The following is a 21381-nucleotide window of genomic DNA, read 5'->3' as shown; positions in this document are numbered from 1 at the left end:
CCCCCAACCTCCAATGAGAGGTCATCCCTTGGGCATGCTCAGAAGAAGAAAAGCGGGACTTCCCAGGGACGCCCGCTCACCGCTGATCAGTACTGGTTACAATGGCTGAGACTGTAAGAGCAGCAGTAACCAGCTGCACAGTATCAGCTTGAGCCAGATGCTGGAACCGACGTCTCTGCTGAGCAGGCTCCACTGCGGCTGGAGGAATATGAGAGACTGCAGCGGAGATGGTTCGAGATTCCCCTTATGCAGCTGCGGGAACTCGACACCTAACAAACATAACCTGCTCATACTGATTACTCATGTAAAGACCCCCACACATAATAGACTAATGTTGGCCAAACCCAGCGATAATGGTGGGTTCGGCCTACAGTGAAATATGTATGGAAGTCCTGGACAGTTGATTGTTGGAGCTCACGATCCAGCAAGTCCAATTCTGCCCATCCTTTTGTTCTTCCCGAGATAAGCAGCCACCATACATATCTGGCAGCAGGTCTGCCATAGAGAAGACAGGAGAGCTTGTCCAAGCGAGCGCTCGTGTGTATGGGAAAGTTAGCCAAGATAGCGGCTGGCTGAACGATTAGCCAAACCATTGTTCAGCTGACAGTCATCTAATGTGTAATGGGGGCACTAATGCTTGCTGCTAGAGATGAGCAAAATGTATTAGACTGGAACTTAATTCTACTTGAATCTTATCTTTGTATTCTTCAAAATATAGATTTTGTTGCAATTCACTGTACATGAATTCAGCAAAATGGCGACCATTTTGCTGAACTGTAGAGTGCAAGCAATAGGTTAAAAAAATACAATAATCACCTCACCCCCGGCCACCTCTGCTGCTCACTTTGTCGGGTACAGTCCTCTGTGTCTCTTCTTAACGTCGTGACACACTGAAACCCTCTTTACGCTAGGCAGGGACTTCTGAGAGCGACCAGGCTCGGGAGACCCTGAACATGCATGTCATAAGGTTGTGGTGTTGTGATGTCACGACCTGGGATTATGATGCTCATGTGCAGTGACTTCCTGGGCCGGTTCACAGCTAGAAGTCCTTGCCTAGCGTAAAGATGCCTGGGATTTCAGTGCAGCGATGGTAAGAAAAGATGCTGTTGACCGCATAGTCGATAGCAAGCAGCAAAGGTATTAATTATTTTTGTTTTCTTTCTACATCTTACATTTTAATTTCAATAAGGGACATTTAATTGGCGGGAAATAAATTTGCTACAATCTGACAAATTGGAATCTCTTCATATCCACGCACCTTAACCTGCTGCCCCTATAAGAATACGGATGAAATTTGGTGACACAGATGAAGAACTGTGAACTGACAGATCTATGCCCATTGTTGATCTGTGAACTTTGAATACGTCAATTCGTGTTTACTTGCTCTTTTCGATCTTTTAAAAGGGTTGTCTAGAAATAATATTTGCAGATGTTGAAACTAGCAAACTTGGCCTCCCCTTGGCCTCTAGGTCTGGTACTTTTTGATTGGCTGTAATAGTAACATCAACAATATAGCGCATGTACCTGCTGCATCCAATCACTGGACTCAGACTTGATGCAAACTAGCATGAGCCACACTGTTAATGGCTGCATCGGTCATGTGTCCTGTAGTCATGACAGTAAGACTGCAGCCCATCAACAAAGACCGAAGCAAAGGCAGAGATGCAACTCTGGACCTGGGGAAGGTGATTATTGGGGTGTTTGTTATTGTCAACATCTGCAAGCGTGAGTAAAAATAAAAGTATTCCCAGACAACTCCTTTAAGTACTGTAATCTTTGCAATATACAACTTCATGAAATAATAGTATGTAACAAGTATACTGTACTAGCTATTTAACCAGTTTTATGCCCGGGTGTCAAGTATTTTTATTGATACATTTGTACTGTGTCTTCAATAAAATGTCGCTGGTGTTCACAGTATGCTTATGCTCTGACTCTGGCATCATTTTACTGAAGTAATGTACTACAATGTCAACATAGCAGTGTGCACGTGCCAGCCATAGGCATAATGGCGATGGTTGGCGCATGTGCACTGCTTCGTTGACATTGTAGTAGAATTCTTTAATAAAATGGTGGAGGAGTCAACATGTGCGCATCCTGCGAATTCACTAAAATGCCTTCACTAAAATGGCGCCATAGTACGATATGTGCGCGTGCTAACTTTAGCACCACACTGCACAGTCAACATAGCAGTACGCACGTGCCGGCCATAGGGACAATGGTGACATTGTAGGACAATTTTCCAATAACATGGTGCCGGGATCAACGCCCATCCCAGGTTCAGACGGAAGGACGCATACACCATTACATATAGGCTAAAATGGCACCAGTGTCAGCGCGTAGTATTCATACCATGCCTATACCTGTTGCGTGCATACTGCAACAAATTCTCTGTAAATCACTTTTAAAAAAAGTCTATGGTATTTATTTACGGTTAGCTTGTTTGTGCGTGAGTTTGTGAGTGGGGTCTTATGTATGTCTTCCTCCCCTGCCTGCTTTATTTCTTTATTTTTTTCACCACGCCTGGAGTTTTTAGGTCGGGTGTAGTGATGAACGAGTGTACTCGTTGCTCGAGTTTTCCCGAGCACGCTCGGGTGATCTCCGAGTATTTTTTAGTATTCGGATATTAAGTTTTCATCACCGCAGTTGAATGATTTACAGCTATTAGCCAGGCTGAGTACATGTGGGGGTTGCCTGGTTGCTAGTGAATCCCCACATGTAATCAAGCTGGCTAGTAGCTGTAAATCATTCAGCTGCGGCGATGAAAACTTAATCTCCGGACACTAACAAATACTCGGAGATTACCCGAGCAACGAGTACACTCGCTCCTCACTAGTCGGGTGTTATAGTTCAATAAAATGGTGCCAAAGTCAGTGCGTATGCATACCGCGCCTATGACTGGCACATGCGCACTGCCACATTAACATTACTTCAATAAAATGACGCTGGAGTCAGCGCATTCCGCAATATCTGGCACCATTTGATTGAAGTAATGAACTACAACGTCAGCATAGCAGCGTGCACATGCTGGCCATATGCCTAATGGTGACATCAGGTGAGTGTGCACTGCTATGTTGATGTTGTAGTAGAATTCTTCAATAAGATTGTTCCATAGTCAGTGTGTGACATTGTGTCTGTGAATTCGCATATACAGTGCCTTCAATAAAATGGCGCCAGAGATCGCGGTATGCGCACGCGCTGACTCCAGTGCCACACTGCACAGGCGCCACCCATCCCGGCTTCAGACAGAAGGACACATCCACCATTATTTATAACATGTGGTTTGGTTTCTAAATCATTGGTTGGTCAATCGCAAGGTTGGTCTGAATAAAATACAATACTCACTACAGAGAATGAAATACATTTTTCTGCTAGTTACTTTACATAATATAATAAATTATTTTATGTCCAGGATTAATGTGGAACAAAAAATGCTATTAAAAATTCATACATTAGTTTCAGGAGCTTGTACGAATAAGGTCTCTATAAGATGGGTTGGGAGAAGTATAAAGTGATTACACAAAAATGGAATACGATAACTTGTATATACAGAATATAAACTACTATGTAAGTGAAGCCTTACTTATACAAAATTTGTCAGTAGGATCAACCCTCTGTCTATATTGACATGTACGTCATAGAAGTTGAGTAAAATGATATCTGTGATACGATATCATATTCCTGAGAAATTGACATTTTTATTAACATGGAAATGAGTTGTTAAGATCTATGGGTGGACACACATCTGCATGAGAATCTGCCTCCAGAGCTTATTTTAAAGATGTAGATCAGAAGAGTAGACAATCATTACAGGTCTCACCATTTCATTTAAAAAAAGCACTGGAGGCTGATTTCATGCAGATCAGTGTCCGGCAAATAGATCTTAAAAGGGTTGTCCAGTCTAAAACTACAAGTTTGCAGTCACTCTAGGTGTCTCCGGTTTGATGCGGTCAAGTACCTACAAGTATGCAATATGCATACTCCTGGCCACAATCCAACTAGATTGGCACGGCCTTGCTCAATGCAAGTGTATTGAGCGAGGTTGAAAACAGCCTAGTCGGATTGAGGTTGGAAATATGCATATTGCATACTTGTGATCACATGACCGCAGCTCCTGGCACTAACACCGGATAATTCTCATAGCGTGCAAGGAGTCACAAGTCTGAAAAAAAAAATTTTAAAGTTTTAAAAAATATGATTTTTTTTTAAATATAAAAGTCAAATCAGCTTTCTTTTCTCTGTTAAAAAAAAAAATAAAAACATTTTATATTGCCAAAATCATAAAAGTCAGATCTATTAAAATTTATACTTAATTAATTCAACAGCTAAATACTGTAAAAAGAAAAAAAAATCAAAAAGCCAGAATTATGTTTATTTTGTCACTTCAATTCCCTAAAAAATATAATAACAATCAAAGTATCGTATGTACATGATATTGGTGCCAATAAATATGTAAGCGCACGCTGCAAAAGCAAGTCCTCACTTATCCCCATCAACAGAATAATAAAAATGTTATGGAAAATGGTGTCACAAAGCTAGAAAAGTTTTTTTTACAATATTCAGAATTTTTTTTCACCACCGAAATAGAAAATAATCAAGCATATTTGGTGTCAAAGTAATCATACTGTCCCGGACAATTGTGTTTCCAGGTTTTTTTTTACAGCACAATGAATGACGTTGAAACAAAACCCAAAAACCACGGGGAGTTGAATTTTTTATTTCAACATTTCATCCCACTTGGAATTGTTTTCCCATTTGGCACCACTCATTTTACCATATAATGTACTAAAATTCAAAGCGACACCTTGTCATTTAAAAAACAAACCCTCAAACATCTATGTCGACATAAAAATAAAAAAAGTTGCGGCTCTTAGAAGAAGTTGAGGAAAAAAACAAAAAGAGTAAAAATTAAAAAAAAAACCTTATCCTTATATCTACAAAACAAGGTTAGATGCCTGGGTCTGTCTACCCATTTAAGCTGTTCTGATAATGTTTGACTTTTTTGTTATGTCATTATTTTAAAAAGCATGGTATGTCTGTAAAAAATAGTTATTTGTAATATTATTTAAAGAGTAATCATAATTTTAATTCTTATTTCACAAATCAATAGTACAGTACATGTTAAAATAAGAAACTTTGAAATATATCTTATCATAGAAATCCTCTTCTTTCTCCGCCTGATCTTTCATTCTCAAAATTCCCAATTCACAGGTAAAATCTGTATTCAGTGAAGCCAGACTTTCTCATTACCGAAACAGATCCTTATTAATAGCAACTGCCATCTCCAATGTAAAGTGGAGAGAGGAGCTAGTGGTAGAGCTCCTCCCTCCTCCTCTCACCTCCTTTTCCATGGAACTTTATAAGCACCAACCATTATTTCCTATCTCAGTTAGGCTACTTTCACACTAGCGTTGTGTGACGTACGTCGCAATGCGTCGTTTTGGAGAAAAAACACAACCTGCAAATTTGCCCGCAGGATGCGTTTTTTTCTCCATAGACTTGCATTAGCCGACGCATTGCGACGTATGGCCACACGTCGCATCCGTCGTGCGACAGATGCGTCGTGTTTTGGCGGACCGTCGGCACAAAAAAAGTTACATGCACCTTTTTTTGTGCGTCGTGTCCACCATTTCCGACCAAGCATGCGTGGCCGGAACTCCGCCCCATCCTCCCCGGACATTACAATGGGGCAGCGGATGCGTTGAAAAACTGCATCCGCTGCCCCCGTTGTTCATTTATTTCACAACGTGCGTCGGTACATCGGCCCGACGCATTGCGACGGGCCCATACCGACGCAAGTGTGAAAGTAGCCTTATGTAACAGTCCATGAATTCAGAATTTGGAGAATGAAAGATCTGTCCAGGAGAAGAAAGAAGCAGATTTCCTTAATAAGGTATTTTAAGACCTTTCTTATTTTCAATGGAGATTGAAATGATGGTTACTTTTTAATCCATTCCGTGACAAACCGTGCCTGAGCCTAAAGAAAAAAACATGAACACTCAGATTTCATGTACATATGTCACAAAAGTTTTTTTTTCATTATAATCAGAATGTTATCATTAAGATGTCACAAATACACCTTTCCGCTACCCTACAACCTTCAACCAGTGCAGTGCTAGTGGTTAGTTAAAGAGGAGGATTACAGTCAAGAATTTAAAGAAGAAGATTTTACACAAAGGACTAATTGATAGTGACGACATTTTTGTGTTATCATAAAATATCTTTATTGCACTTGTTATATTACATTTACAATCAGAAGAAAAGCACAGGAAAGAGTGGACAATACTGCGTTCAGTGCATTGTGTACAGGCTGAGAGAGGAAAGTATTTACATAGCCTGAGCAGACGGATGACAGTGAGCATGGTATCGTGAGAACAAGTGAGTAACTTCTTCAGGAAAAAGAGCGCCGACCTATTCCAATGGTATTATTTTACCTACGGATGAAAAGAGCAAAAGAGAATACTGTTAGTGTGGTTTAATATTCTATGAAATAGTAACACATAGCAAGTTGTAATCTATCTCATATCTCTCATATCTATTTTTCTATCTACAAAAAGGTAAAAAAAAAATTAAAGGAGCAATAATCAAAGACTATTGTGAATGGGATGCTCAGTGGTTAGCACTGTTGCCTTGCAGCGCTGGGGTCCTGGGTTTAACTCCCACTGTTGACAACATCTGCAAGGATGTTCTACCTATATTTGCTTGGGTTTCCTCCCACACTCCGAAGACATACTAAAGGGGAATGTGATGTTTACAGAGAGCTGAGGAATATATTGGCGCTATATGAGCAAAGCATAATAATAATAATAATCATCAAAGCCTCAAAATCACTGGACCAAGTGATCAACATATACACAATTTCTAAACAAGGCAGCGCTCTCATCAAATATCCCATAAAAAAATAGGCTTTTTGTATTTTCCCATGTATGAAAGCTTATATGGAACCTGTCACGTCCCTTTTCTATATTAAACTGCCCCCAATGTCTTGCTTGTGATGCAATGTGCATCCCTATCATGGTCTTCTCAAGTAAAATTTCCCACTATTCATTAAAAAAAACAAAAATCGTTTCTACCTTCTCTTTCAGTCATAGGGGTGGTGCTTTCTAGCCTTCCAGTCATGGTCAGTCATCATCATCTTCAAATTATTCACACCCATCATAGCCTGATTGATTGCCTGGACTGCCCCGATGTCATGGCAATTGGCTGGTAAATTTCACGCTTGTGCACTGACTACTGTGCAATGACCTCGTGCATGCGCACTGAATCTGGGAGGACTGTGACTTGTAGTGACTGAAAGGATAGAAAGAGCCACCCCTATGACTCAGGAAAGATATATATCTTGGTACCTTGTTAGCCAGTAGATAGAAAAATATTTAGAATTGAGAGTCCTCAGTGGTTGATACCTTTTAATGGCCAACTGAAAAGATGGAAACAAATTGCAAGCTTTCGAGACTACTCAGGCCTCTTCATCAGGCATAGACTGAAAGAGAAGGTATGTGATGCACTCAGCTAAGGATAAAAAGTGCTTTTTTTAGATAAATAATGGGAAGTTTTGCTTAAGAAGACCATGTTAGTGATGTACATTGCATCACAAGCAAGACATTGGGGTCAGTTTAATATCGAACCAGGGTGTGACAGGTTCCCTTTAATAATGGCCCATACACATAGGGTTACAATGTGCACATGGGCAAATAAAGAAACCTTATTTTTCCACTGAGATGTGATGGGAGTGCTGTTTTTTTGCCATCTCTCTGATTACACAAAGACATCCTTTCTCCGAGACTCTGATCATCAATGGCCAGTTTACATATCCATAAGTATCAAATACATTTACAACTACTGCTAAAAATCTCAAGTGCATATTTCACATAAAGTAATCTATCGGTCATGCTGAGCTAGGTTTACTGTCTTTGCAGGGAGTACTGATTTTTTTGATTAATACAAATTGATTGGACAACTGATATCTAATAATGATCTCTTAATGAAGTAATTTACATGTGTTATAGGTTCCCCCAACATTACACATAGGTGATATATCTTTGATATGGGGAGCACCTGACAATGACTACCGGAGGAATCATGAATTACTTATTTCTTCCCATCTGCATGGGCCATGATACAGAGGATTTATACATATTAGTCCAGAAAATCAAGAACACATTCCTCTATATAGATATACACAAAAAGAGGCCTATTGGCTGTAAAAATCAGGCCACAGAATGCTAGAGTTCAAAAGATAGAAATTTATTATTTACAAACATAATAAAAATATTACTTTCACCAATTATAAAGACGTGCCTCCAATCCAATGACCGACTTTGCATGACGTGCAGATATGCAGCAATCAAAGGTATAGTATTTATACAAAAAAACACTTTTTATAGTTAATTAACCTTAATCTTTTAGCTGATGGTTCTGTATAGGTATCTATAAATGAGTCATCAACCAATCACCATAATATCCGTGAGAATGCGTATTGAGGTAAGGACACCGTCATTGCATTATGCGCCGATACCCAATGACGTAGATATCTAATGCCTGTGTTGCTAAGTAACCAGGTTGCCACATGCTGACTAACCTGGTCGCCGTGCTCAATGCAGGACGCTGCCGCTGTATTATGCGCCAATGCTCTGTGACGTGAATATCAAGCGCCTACGTTGCTAAGCAACCTACTGCCGCCTACTGAACAACCAGGTGACCGTGCTCTACGTAGGACACTACCACTATATTATGCGCCAAACCGCTGGTGACGTCAATGTTAAGTGCCTGCGTTGCGGCAGCGTCCTGCATTGAGCACGGCGACCAGGTTAGTCAGCATGTGGCAACCTGGTTACTTAGCAACACAGGCATTAGATATCTACGTCATTGGGTATCGGCGCATAATGCAATGACGGTGTCCGTACCTCAATACGCATTCTCACGGATATTATGGTGATTGGTTGATGACTCATTTAAATAGACCCTCATTTCCTTTTTTTTACACATGCCCCCAGAAGAAGATCTATATCGAAACGCGCGTAGGGGTATTACACCGGCTTTCTGTGCGGAGGCAATTATGATTTTGGATTAGGGTCACTGATGGTCTTTGTTTATGGCTGTGCAACTATTTGTATTTTACCTCCTGGGTGTCATACACATCAGGGCATGTAGTCACGTTGTGATGGACTTGTCTATGATTTGTTTTAGGCCTTATTTGCCATAGGACACACCTTGAAGGTTTAGCCCTAGTTGCCTATCTTTACACAATTGGACTTATGCATTATTTAGGTGCTATATGGGGGTATATGATCTGGATTAAGACAAGTCTCCTTATGTTTTGAAATAAGCCTTTTTGGCTAACAGTTACATTTTAGGAGCTTTAGTCTGATATACTTATATATGATACATCATGGTACAAACGGATCCCCTTATGCACACCAGTAGCCCCTCATGATACCTATACAGAACCATCAGCTAAAAGATTAAGGTTAATTAACTATAAAAAGTGTTTTTTTGTATAAATACTATACCTTTGATTGCTGCATATCTGCACGTCATGCAAAGTCGGTCATTGGATTGGAGGCACGTCTTTATAATTGGTGAAAGTAATATTTTTATTCTGTTTGTAAATAATAAATTTCTATCTTTTGAACTCTAGCATTCTGTGGCATGATACAGAGGAGTCTGAATGGAGCAGGGGTCAAGCCTCCATGTTGCTGCTCCTTTAGTTAGTCTCAGTTGGAGCTAATTTACCACAATACAGCTTTAGTAACTTCCATAAAGTTTGTATGTAGTAGTATCCTGCATGCTCACCCCCTGTTCCATTCAGTCTCCTCACAGCAGTTTTAGTGAAGAGAAGTTATAAACCCTGTATTCCTATTTGTAGTGATGGTTAAGACCCCCAACAATCAGACAATAATCGCCCATCCTGGGCTATACATGTGTGTAGTGTAGTACTGCTTTAAAAATCTTGTGTAAATAAAATCTTAAAAATGACCAATTATGTATAATTACCAACTTTCTGTAAATTGCAGAATTAATGAAAGATAACAAAGAGCTTTTTAAGAGGACATTTCACTAGATCCTCCTAAACACGGTCTGACCTGGATTCCTCTTCTGGTTCCTGAAAGTTTATTTACTTGGTTCTAATAGTTCATTCTGTCTCTTGCTAATACTGTCTTATCTAATGAGCTCATAAGATCAGATATATTAATAGGTATATGACTAAACCTCTATGTAGCATTGATGCCAGGAATATAGGAGGTCATGTAAGAAGACACATTATCATGTACTGTATCTAGCTAGCTTACAGGGTTTGTCTAGTCTAAAGCTACAGGTCTGCAGTGACTGCGCAATGTGAGGTTTCTCCAGTAATGCCAGCAGTGGTTATGTGACCGCAAGGGCGCAATATGCATACTTCTGGCCACATTCCAATTAGACTGCTTCCGGCCTCTCTCAATGCACCTGCATTTAGCGAGCCCACGTCCATCTAGTCGGAATGTGACCAGGAGTATGCATATTGCATACCTGAGGTCACATGACTGCCTGCTCCTGCCGCTGTCTCTAGAGAATACTCTCAGCACAGTGTGTGCAAATGTGACGATTCACAAGTCTGCAGTCAAGCAGACTTATTACAGACTTGTAGCTTTTTAATCGGAAAACCTCTTTAACATGTCATCTCAGGACCAAGAGATTAGCTCATATACTCTCTTTAGTTAGTTTTTTTAGATAGTTACATCATATAGAAAAGCACCATCTAACCCAAAACTGACAAGCAATATGTATAGCTCTGATGATCAAACTTGAATTTCCACCAAATCCAAATAAATGTTAAAGTACCTAATCTCTGAGATTATGTTTACGCATATCTGCTTTATGGTCTGAGTATGGACTGGCCGCTGGTCTATTGGTCCGAATATGACAGCCTCAAAGGCATATATGAGGATTAGTGATGAGCAAATATACTCGTTACTCGAGTGCCCGGAGTTTAAGTTTTTAGCACCGCAGCTGAATGATTTACATCTGTTAGCCAGCATAAGTACATGTGGGGGTTGCCTAGTTGCTAGGGAATTCCCACATGTACTTATGCTGGCTAACAGATGTAAATTGTTCAGCTGAGGCAATAATAACTAAAACTCCGAGCACTAAAAAATACTCGGAGGACCCCGAGCATGCTCGTGAAATCTCAAGTAACGGGTATATTCGCTAATCACTAATGAGGATGTCACCTTCTCTGGAGACCTGTGACCAGTCTATGCTTGGTGGCCCATGCTTGCATTGCAAAAAAAGATGTATGAATCCAGCCTTTAAAAGGTCATCTAGTGCATAAAAATATTTTTGTAGTAACTCAGACTGGTTAAAAACAGAAAAGCAGAGATGCTCATCCTCTACAAAGATCTCAATCCAAAGCTTAGCCAGTCCCTTCTGGTCTTTACTTTCTTATTCCATCTTGACACAACGGAAATGGCAGGAAATAGCTGTTCAGTCGATCACTCACTAATTTAGGTCATCATTGCGGCCAGTGATTGGCTGATCAGAATTTACCAACCATTTTCTGTGAGGGGACTTAGGATCAGGAACTAGAGACCAGTGGGAATGGGATTTGTGGGGGACAATCAGGGTGATTATTGCATCTTTTTTTAACCTAGACTAAACTCTTTGAAAAATGATTTCTAGAATTTCTGCAAGCACAATCCTTATAAGCATTACAGCTATTGTCTCCCATAATCTGCTGGAGGTCCAAGCTGAGGATTCCCCTTTAATAACGTCTCCATTATATACCATTTTATGCCCTGACAGCCTGACACCTTATCACTCTCCGGTTTCTATGAATCGCACCTTGAACAAAGTGACAGTAGCACTGTAGAAGAGACTCAGGAGGAAAAGCACTATGAAAGTGGAGGCTGTGGTCCACAGGTTATCAATATCATCGTCTTCCTCTATGTAAAGTATATGGACTGTGGGGATGTAAGAAAAATATAAACATTAATACCAACTAGTACATAAACATCTGATAGACACGGGTATAGTAAGACAAATAAAGAGACCTTTAGGGTTTGTTCACACCTTGCTTAACTGCAGCTTTTATTCTGTACCAAAAACCAGAGAACAGCCGGTAAAAAAATTTGAGATTTGTGAGTTTTTTATATTCGATTTTGCAGTGTATCACTAGTGTTTTTCACAAAAAACCCTGAAAGAATTGACAGGCTACGTCTTAGCAAAAATGGGGCAGGAATAAAAAAAATCTGAAATCTCATTGATTATGCTGGTACTGTAAACTGATGCAATTATGCAACATGTGAACATACCCTAACTGATCAGTACAGGGAACATACATTACATTCCTGTACATAGACACATAAAATTGTTATGTTGCCTCATATCTCAAGTTAAATCTAAAGATTAATCCATACCTATGTCTATATACTACACATCGTCCAGTGTTTGGCATAGGCAATAATGGCGGAGGGTGGGGGCAGAACATCAGATAAATATTACGTTTTTTAAGTTTGTGAATGTTTATATTACATTTTAGATCAATAAAGTGTGTCCTAGTGTGGGGTCAAAACCAATGATTCAGTGGGTGATATCCTGAAACCTGGTCCCTTAAAAATGATAATGAAGAAGCTCCAGGTGTTTTCTGTGTTTTTCAAATGTTCCTTAAAATACAATAAAATTATTATTTTTTTCTCTTTTTACTCTTTTTTAATGCACTTATAAATTGAAAAATCCATCTTCTTTACCAAACCAACACTATCCCGCAGGTGAACTGGGCCTATATGGTCTGGCATATCTGACCCAATGTGATAGATGCCATAGATGAACGTGACCTGTCGTTTCATGGGTGATATAGAATTTGAATACATTTTTCAGATTTAACATTTTGGTATATTTTCAGCCTTCACTATACCATGGTGGGTACAGCACAGTACTGCACAGGACTATTGCGCTAATTAACCTTTATCATGGTTTTGGTGTTGACATCAATGTAGTTGCATTTTGTGATATAATATCTGCTGGGTTATGCCCACAAGGAGTTACATGGAGTGGGGTAAAACCAGTTTATAAAAGAGGCAGCTGGTTTACTTTGTTACAAAGGGCTAGAACCAGTAATGTGCAGAATAGTAATTTGTTGTTGTTTTTTCAGAATTAAATTGATTTTCTATTTTTTTTCTATTTTGTCCATTTTCTATCATTACATGTCAAATACACTATATGGTGACATGTAAAGTCTCTGTGGGTCTATAGGGACTTTATTCCCTGCTGCATGGTTTACCCGAGACATCATATTCTACCATGGAAGTAATGTATTTAGAGAATATCTCCGAAGTATAATAGATTTTTTTTCCTGGTATACATATAATATTTTCATATTTTAGTCAGAATTACTTCATTGCTCAGCCTTATTAATTTTCATATTACACAACCTTCAATTAAGGATTATCTTTCATCATCAATCAAAAACAAACTTTGACAAGAACATATTTATAATATCAAATATTAAATTATGGCACATTGATAACTCAACCGAAATACTCAATATATTCTTTTGTTTTGCTTCTAGGCCAGGAACCTCAGACACTGACAGTTCTACTTTACCCACCGCACCAAGATGACCTAAATAGAAAAGAATCAGTTACCTTGACATGTATGGTTAGGCATTTCTATCCAGAAGACATACTGGTCAAGTGGACAAGCAGCAACCAGGTAGAAGATAGATATGTCGTGACCACTAAACTTATGCTGGAGCCTTATTCTTCTGGCAAGAAATCCTACTTCTCATATAGCTCATTGACTATACCAAGCACTGAGACCTGGAACTCTGGAAAATCCTATACCTGTGTGGTCGGCCATGAATCATTACCACTACAGGCCACCCAGAGGAGCATTGACAAAACCATTGGTAAACCAACTTCCGTGAATGTGTCCCTCGCTATGTCTGATTCCTGTTAATATTCCCTCCGAAAAGCTCTGCTCTTGTTATTCCCTTTGTCATGTGTGGGATGAGAAGGAGGAAGAAATGTCATCCTGGTGTTTGTTAGTCTGTTTACATTAACTTGATTGAAAAGTAGAAATTAAAATATATATAAAATGTTTTGTTTTGATGTCTGGAGTGTGTGGAGCTGCATTCCTTGTGTAGTTACGAGTGTAAGTTAACACCATCCGTAGTATCCATTCTTTGTACAATATTTCTCTAGGCCTGTGAGTAACATTAGACTACACCACTAGTTAGCACTTGTCTAGAATGAAGACGCATACTACCAATGATACATCCCTACATATATATAAATGCCTGGATGCGCCATAATGATAGAAGCTGGAACCATGAAGGAAAAGTAGAGCAGAAAACAAAAGGTTTCCATATATACACATAAGACGCAAATTATCAATCTAATACAAAAAAATATAAGGCTAAAAACATAAAATTTGGCAACAAGTGAATAATGGGAACTCCATGCATATTGTTATATATTACATAAGATTTAGACATGTACATAACATCTGCAGGAATGAAGCCATCTCTGATGATCATGATCGGGTATTGGAGGTGGATCAGTGCAGCTAATATATGTAGTAAAAAACAGTATGCCTGGTACAATAATAGGGATAAAGGTGTGGACAATAAATAAAGAATTGGTTTTATATATATATAGGACCAGGAAAGAGACCAGTGGGAATGGGATTTGTGAGGGACAATGAGGGTGATTATTGCATCTTTTTTTTAACCTAGACTGAACTCTTTGAAAAATGGTTTCTATCATTTCTGCAGCACAATCCTAAGCATTGCAGCTATTGTCTCCCATAATCTGCTGGAGGTCCAAGCTAAGGATTCCCCTATAATAACATCTCCGCTTTATACCATTTTATGCCCTGACAGCCTGACACCTTATCACTCTCCGGTTTCTATGAATCGCACCTTGAACAAAGTGACAGTAGCACTGTAGAAGAGACTCAGGAGGAAAAGCACTATGAAAGTGGAGGCTGTGGTCCACAGGTTATCAATATCATCGTCTTCCTCTATGTAAAGTATATGGACTGTGGGGATGTGAGAAAAATATAAACATTAATACCAACTAGTACATAAACATCTGATAGACACGGGTATAGTAAGACAAATAAAGAGACCTTTAGTGTTTGTTCACACCTTGCTTAACTGCAGCTTTATGAAAAAGCTGGTATGAAAATTAGATTTGGGAGCTGTTTTTAGGTGCGATTTCACAGTGTTTCACTTTTTTTCACCCAAAACTTTTAAAGAATTGACAGAATACGTCTTCGAAGAAATGCAGCAAGAAAAAAAAGCATGTGCATGAAATTCCAGAAATCTCATTGATTATGCTCGTACTGTAAACTGATGCAATTATGCAACATGTGAACATACCCTAACTGATCAGTACAGGGCACATACATTACATTCCTGCACTTAGACACATAATTGTCATATAATTGTCATATCGCAAGGTAAATTTATAGATTAATCCATACCTATGTCTATATACTACAGGCCGGCCAGAATTTGGCATAGGCAATAATGTCTTCTGTCATAATGGCAGAGGGTGGGGGCAGAACATCAGATAAATATTAGTTTGTTTAATTTTGTGAACCTTTAAATGAAATTTTAGACCAGTGAAGAAGTGTGTCCTAGTGTGGGGTCAAAACCAATGATTGAGTGGGTGATATCCTGAGACCTGGTCCCTAATAATGAAGACACTCCAAATGTTTTTTTTTTCCAATGTTCCTTAAAATGCCATGAAATTATTATTTTTTCTCTTTTTACTCTTTTTTTAATGCACTTATAAATTGAAAATCCCAGCTTCATTACCAAGCCAACACTATCCCGCAGATGAACTGGGCCTATGTGGTTTGGTGTATCTGACCCAATGTGATAGATGCCATGGATGAGCGTGTCCTGTCGTTTCATGGGTGATATACAATTTGAATACATTTTACAAATTTAACATTTTGGTATATTTTCAGCCTTCACTATACATTAATGGTCACAGCACCCTACTGCACAGGACTATTGCGCTAACTACATTTTCTTGGGGTTCTGGTGTTGATAACAATCTAGTTGTATTTTTTGATATAATGTTTGCTGGGTGTTGCCCACATGGAGTGGAATAAAACCAGTTAATAAAAGAGGCAGCTGGTTTATTTCTGTTATAAAGGGCTAGAACCAGTAATGTGCACAACAGTAATGTGGGTTTTATCAGAATCAAATTGATTCCTATTTTTTTGGTATTTTGTCCATTTTTATGAGATAAAATAAGCAGTTTAAATGGAGCAGTCATTTCACTATTGAACTGTTAGATTGTGCCATTTAAAGCATCTTTATGGGTGTACGCATGTAGGATTAATTCTGGATACTGCCTCGGTAACAAGTCATTATGAGACATTATCATGTCTGCAAAGCGCAAAGGAACATGATGGCGCTATATAATCATAAATAAATAAAAAGAATGGTATGCCAAATGTATTGACTATTTGCCTTTCTTAGACATGTGGCTAGTGTCAGTATAGGTATACACAATAGTAATGACACCTGTACCGATTGGTTCATCTAGGAGATCTTTAAATTGGTCTTTTTGTTTGTAAAGATATACCAGGCTAAATATGTTCTTGCATATGTATATACCACATTTTTGAGTTGAGGTTTGCACCATTAACAAATTCCCATACTGGTTACTGTTATATTAGTTGGGACAGAAATAAAATATATATTTAAAATTGTTTATTTAATGTCCACACCTTTAGCGCCCTATTATTGTATGATGTATGCTTTTTTTTTACTACATTTATTAGCTGCACTGATCCACCTCCTATAACTGATCATGATCATCAGAGATGCAAGATGGCTTCAGTCCTGCAGATGTTATGAGTCTCTTCTACAGTGCTACTGTCACTTTGTTCAAGGTGCGATTCATAGAAACCGGAGAGTGATAAGGTGTCAGGCTGTCAGGGCATAAAATGGTATATAATGGAGACGTTATTATAGGGGAATCCTCAGCTTGGAAATCCAGCAGATTATGGGAGACAATGACTGCAATGCTTATAGAGGTTGTGCTGCAGAAATTATAGAAATCATTTTTCTAAGAGTTCAGTTTACGTAAAAAAGTTGCAATAATCACCCTCATTGATCCCCCGCATGTCCCATTCCCACTGGACTCAAGTTCCTGGTCCTGTGTATTTAAAATCCATTCTTTATTTATTGTCCACACCTTTATCCCTATGATTGTACTATGTATACTGTTTTTTACTACATATATTAGCTGTACTGATCCACCTCCAATACCCGATCATGATCATCAGAGATGCAAGATGGCTTCATTCCTGCAGATGTTATGTGTATAACTAAATCTTATATAATATACATGGAGTTCCCATTCACTTGTTGCCAAATTTTATGTTTTAGCCTTATATTTTTTTGTATTAGATTGATAATTTGCGTCTTATGTGTATATATGGAAACCTTAGTTTTCTGCTCTACTTTTCCTTCATGGTTCCAGCTTCTATCATTATGGCTCATCCAGGCATTTATATATATGTAGGGATGTATTATTGGTACTATGTGTCTTCATTCTAGACAAGTGCTAACTAGTGATGTAGTGTAATGTTACTGACAGGCCTAGAGAAATATTGTACAAAGAATGGATACTACAGATGGTGTTAACTTACACTCGTAACAACACGAGGAATGCAGCTCCACACACTCCAGACATCAAAACAAAACATTTTATATATTTTTTTTTATTTCTACTTTTCAATATGCAGACAGAGTTCAATCAAGTTAATGTACAAAAACAGACTAACAAACACCAGGATGACATTTCTTCCTCCTTCTCATTCCACACATGACATAGGGAATAACAAGAGCAAAGCTTTTCGGAGGGAATATTAACAGGAATCAGACATAACGAGGGACACATTCACGGAAGTTGGTTTACCAATGGTTTTGTCAATGCTCCTCTGGGTGGCCTGTAGTGGTAATGATTCATGGCCGACCACACAGGTATAGGATTTTCCAGAGTTCCAGGTCTCAATGCTTGGTATAGTCAATGTGCTATATAAGAAGTAGGATTTCTTGCCAGAAGAATAAGACTCCAGCATAGGTTTAGTGGTCACGACATATCTATCTTCTACCTGGTCACTGCTTGTCCACTTGACCAGTATGTCTTCTGGATAGAAATGCTTAACCATACATGTCAATGTGACTGATTCTTTTCTATTTAGCTCATCTTGGTGCGGTGGGTAAAGTAAAACTGTGGGTGTCTGAGGTTCCTGGCCTAGAAGCAAAACAAAAGAAAATATTGATTATTTCAGTTAGGTTATCAATGTATCATAATTTAACATTTGATATTATAACTATGTTGTTGTCAAAGTTTGTTTTTGATTGATGAAGTAAGATAATCCTATATTGAAGGTTGTGTAATATGAAAATTGATATGAATGTGCAATGAAGTAATTCTGACTAAAATCTGAACATGCTACATGTATACCAGGAAAAAAAATCTAAAATGCTTTGCAGATATTCTTTAAAGCATTGCTTCCATGGTAGAAAATGGTGTCTCGGGTAAACCATGCAGCAGGGAATAAAGTCCCTATAGACCCACAGAGACCTTACTTGTCACCATATAGTGTATTTGATGATAAAATGTGTACAAACGCTTAAAGGGGCTGTCCAGGATTATAAAATCATGGTCTGGAACAAACCACAAATGCATATGGATTGTGCCTGGTATTACAGATTAGTCTTTTTGGAGTTAAAGGATTGTTTGCATGAGTGATCTTCAGGGAGGCATCTCTCCGCTACTTCCTGGCTTCCTTTGGGGAGCCGGAATGGTGCCTTCCTGAATGACTGACATGATATTTCAGACCGGTAACATATTTGCCTGCTGGCTTCAATTGTGTGCTCCCCCATGCTGCAAGCAGGAGCAGTTTGCCTCTGTAGCACTGGAGCAGTGTATGGTCACTGAAGCTCACCAGATCCAGGAATCAGAACAGCGCTTGCACTCTTCATAGCAAAAAAGATTGCAAGTGCTCACTGCTTTTTTAGGAAACCAGCCACCTCTGATAGAATGCAGAAATGGCCAGTAACCTAGGCAATGTGCCATAAGCTCTGAAAAATTAAATCCCTCCTTTATTGAGAACAGGGATGATTTTTAATAAGAAGTAAATGGCAAATTGCTTACTTTTAAAAAGCAATTCAATATTTTACCCATTTATGAGAAGAAAACCCCTAAGGACTAAGGAAAAAGGACTAAGCTGCAACCCCACACACAACCTGTGGACTGCTGTGGCACTCTTTAATAGAAAGCAGCCATGTTTTTCTGAGTTTGGACTGAAGAATGCAAGACTCAGTCATTGGGTCATGATAAAGCTTACCATTATCTTTTGCCAGGGTTATTTTCTTTGGAGAAGTAAGATCAGGATGTTTCACTCTGCACTCAAATGTCTTTGTTAGCCAGTCATCGGCACACACTGTCGCCGTGGCTTTGATTGAATATGCTCCATCTTTGTAAATAGGGTCATCCAAAATGGTTTTAAGCTTGATGTCAGAGCCCAGTTCATACCAGGAGACATCTAATCCTTCCGCACTCATCATGTTGGCGATTACACAGGTGAGCGGTGCTTTCTTATTTAGAAATATGCTCTCGAAAGATGGAGGAATACCATAAACGTGAATATCACCAGGTGACGCTGATGATTCTGCAAGAGAAAGAACATTTCTTGCAATAAAAGAAGTTTAGAAATTTCTCTTACTAATGATAAAGTGCTGAGATTTTACTATCTACTGTGGTGAACTATATATCTTTGCAAACACTTTGAAAATAATAAATTGTCATTTATCTTACCACAAGCTAGGGACTTGCTCACATTCCTAAATTCAAAGGAGCCAGACGCAGAATGTTCTACTACACATGAGAAAATGGTGTCTTCATCCCAGTCCTTCTTAGATACCGTCATAAAGGAGCTTAAGACAAAGTTTCCATCAGCATTTGTATTGGCTTTATCTGTCATGGTGTTGAGGGTGGTCTCCACGTAGTTTTTCAGCCACTTGACTTTGATATTATTAGGGTAGTAGTTATTCATGATACACACAATTGTACCATTATTATTCATATAGAGGTCTTCTTTTACAGGAGCAGCCATGGTCACTATTGGACTTACGGGTTTTACTGAAATCAACAGATTTGGTACATTTGTCAAGGCAAGTCCACTCTTGTTATCATACTTTCCATTAGAACAAGTTAAGGGGGTTGGCCAAAAGTTAAATAACGTTTTATAACCATTAATTGATGAAAAATAATAATTAGAGGCATTTTCACCCTCCAGCACTCCAGCAGATTCAATGCAGACCACTTCTGAGACTCTTTGGCAACTCCAGTAGCAAAAGCTGCCCCATTTGGTTAGCCCAAAACTGCTGTAGCTTGGGTTTGACTGCAGAGCTCAGGTGAGTAGAAGTGATGTTTTACCGAAGACGTGCTCTTCTACTCACCTGACCACCACAGCCAATTAGAGGTTATAACGGTGCTGGACTGCCAAATGGGGCAGACACTTCTTCCAGAGCTTGTCTTGTAAGTGGCCTGGCCACAAAGGTGTGTGTGTCTCAGTTTATTATTTTTAATCAATCCAATACTATTGGACAAAAACTTTGAGATAATGCCCATCAAGAGAGCTATAATATAGATGTGATGTTTTCTTCACACAAAGCATAAGCCATGAATGTCATGCGTTTTTTTTATTACATGTTTTTGGGTGGCAGTTTTTTCTCTTGCACTTGCGCTTTTTTTCCTATAGAGAAGTCTATGGTAACATGCCATGTCTAAAATACGTGCAATTGAAAAAGGTAAAGGTAAGGACCGAAGAGCAAAGAAGCACTGCCCCTTCATCAAAGACCGGCAGCAATAACTTCGGTCTTGGATGAATCGGGGCCGTTGTGTGTGAAATCACCTTTATATTGAAATTTACTCTTTTAATGAATCTTGAAAATGAAGAATGTCTCAAATAAAATTACTTTGAAACACTTTAGTTAAAAATAAAATTATCTGTCCATGTAGGAACTTCAAATTAAGGGCCACACATCAATCTTTTGGTCAAAGTAAAATATTAAGGTTTATATGTATGATATAGGATGCATTATTCGTCGGCAAATCAGATGAGATGCCATAGAAGCAAAACTACTAGAGTGAGTGTAACACAATGTAGCCGTAGCTTAGCTGGGGTTCAAATACCAAACCCTTATTTCTACTGCTGCAAACTACTACATCCCACTTTTGCTGACTGGCATTATACTTTCAAGGCTTGTTATAGTTGTTAAATATGCCTTTTTTTTCTATTCCAAGGCACTGCACATAGTGACAGAAATTTCTATCAAAATGGCCTCCTGAAAAAAACAACCCAATC

General features: G+C 38.8%; 1 long non-coding RNA gene and 1 gene segment (V, D, J or C); both read right to left on the bottom strand.

The window, feature by feature from the left end:
- The window catches only part of LOC138672974 (immunoglobulin gamma-1 heavy chain-like), a 606081-nt gene that overhangs the window by 219460 nt on the left and 365240 nt on the right, over positions 1-21381 (bottom strand).
- Positions 6200-13570, bottom strand: LOC138672998 (uncharacterized). 2 transcript variants are annotated; one of them, XR_011319796.1, is made up of 3 exons: positions 13508-13570; positions 11818-11936; positions 6200-6434 (listed from the first exon to the last, which is right to left on the bottom strand). It is a non-coding gene; the product is annotated as an uncharacterized lncRNA (long non-coding RNA). The 2 variants fall into 2 exon arrangements; XR_011319795.1 differs by lacking the exon at positions 13508-13570 and having other exon boundaries at positions 11818-13495.

Source organism: Ranitomeya imitator, chromosome 1 (genome assembly GCF_032444005.1).
Source record: "Ranitomeya imitator isolate aRanImi1 chromosome 1, aRanImi1.pri, whole genome shotgun sequence".
Classification (NCBI taxonomy): domain Eukaryota; kingdom Metazoa; phylum Chordata; class Amphibia; order Anura; family Dendrobatidae; genus Ranitomeya; species Ranitomeya imitator.
This window is presented reverse-complemented; position numbering and strand designations above follow the sequence as displayed.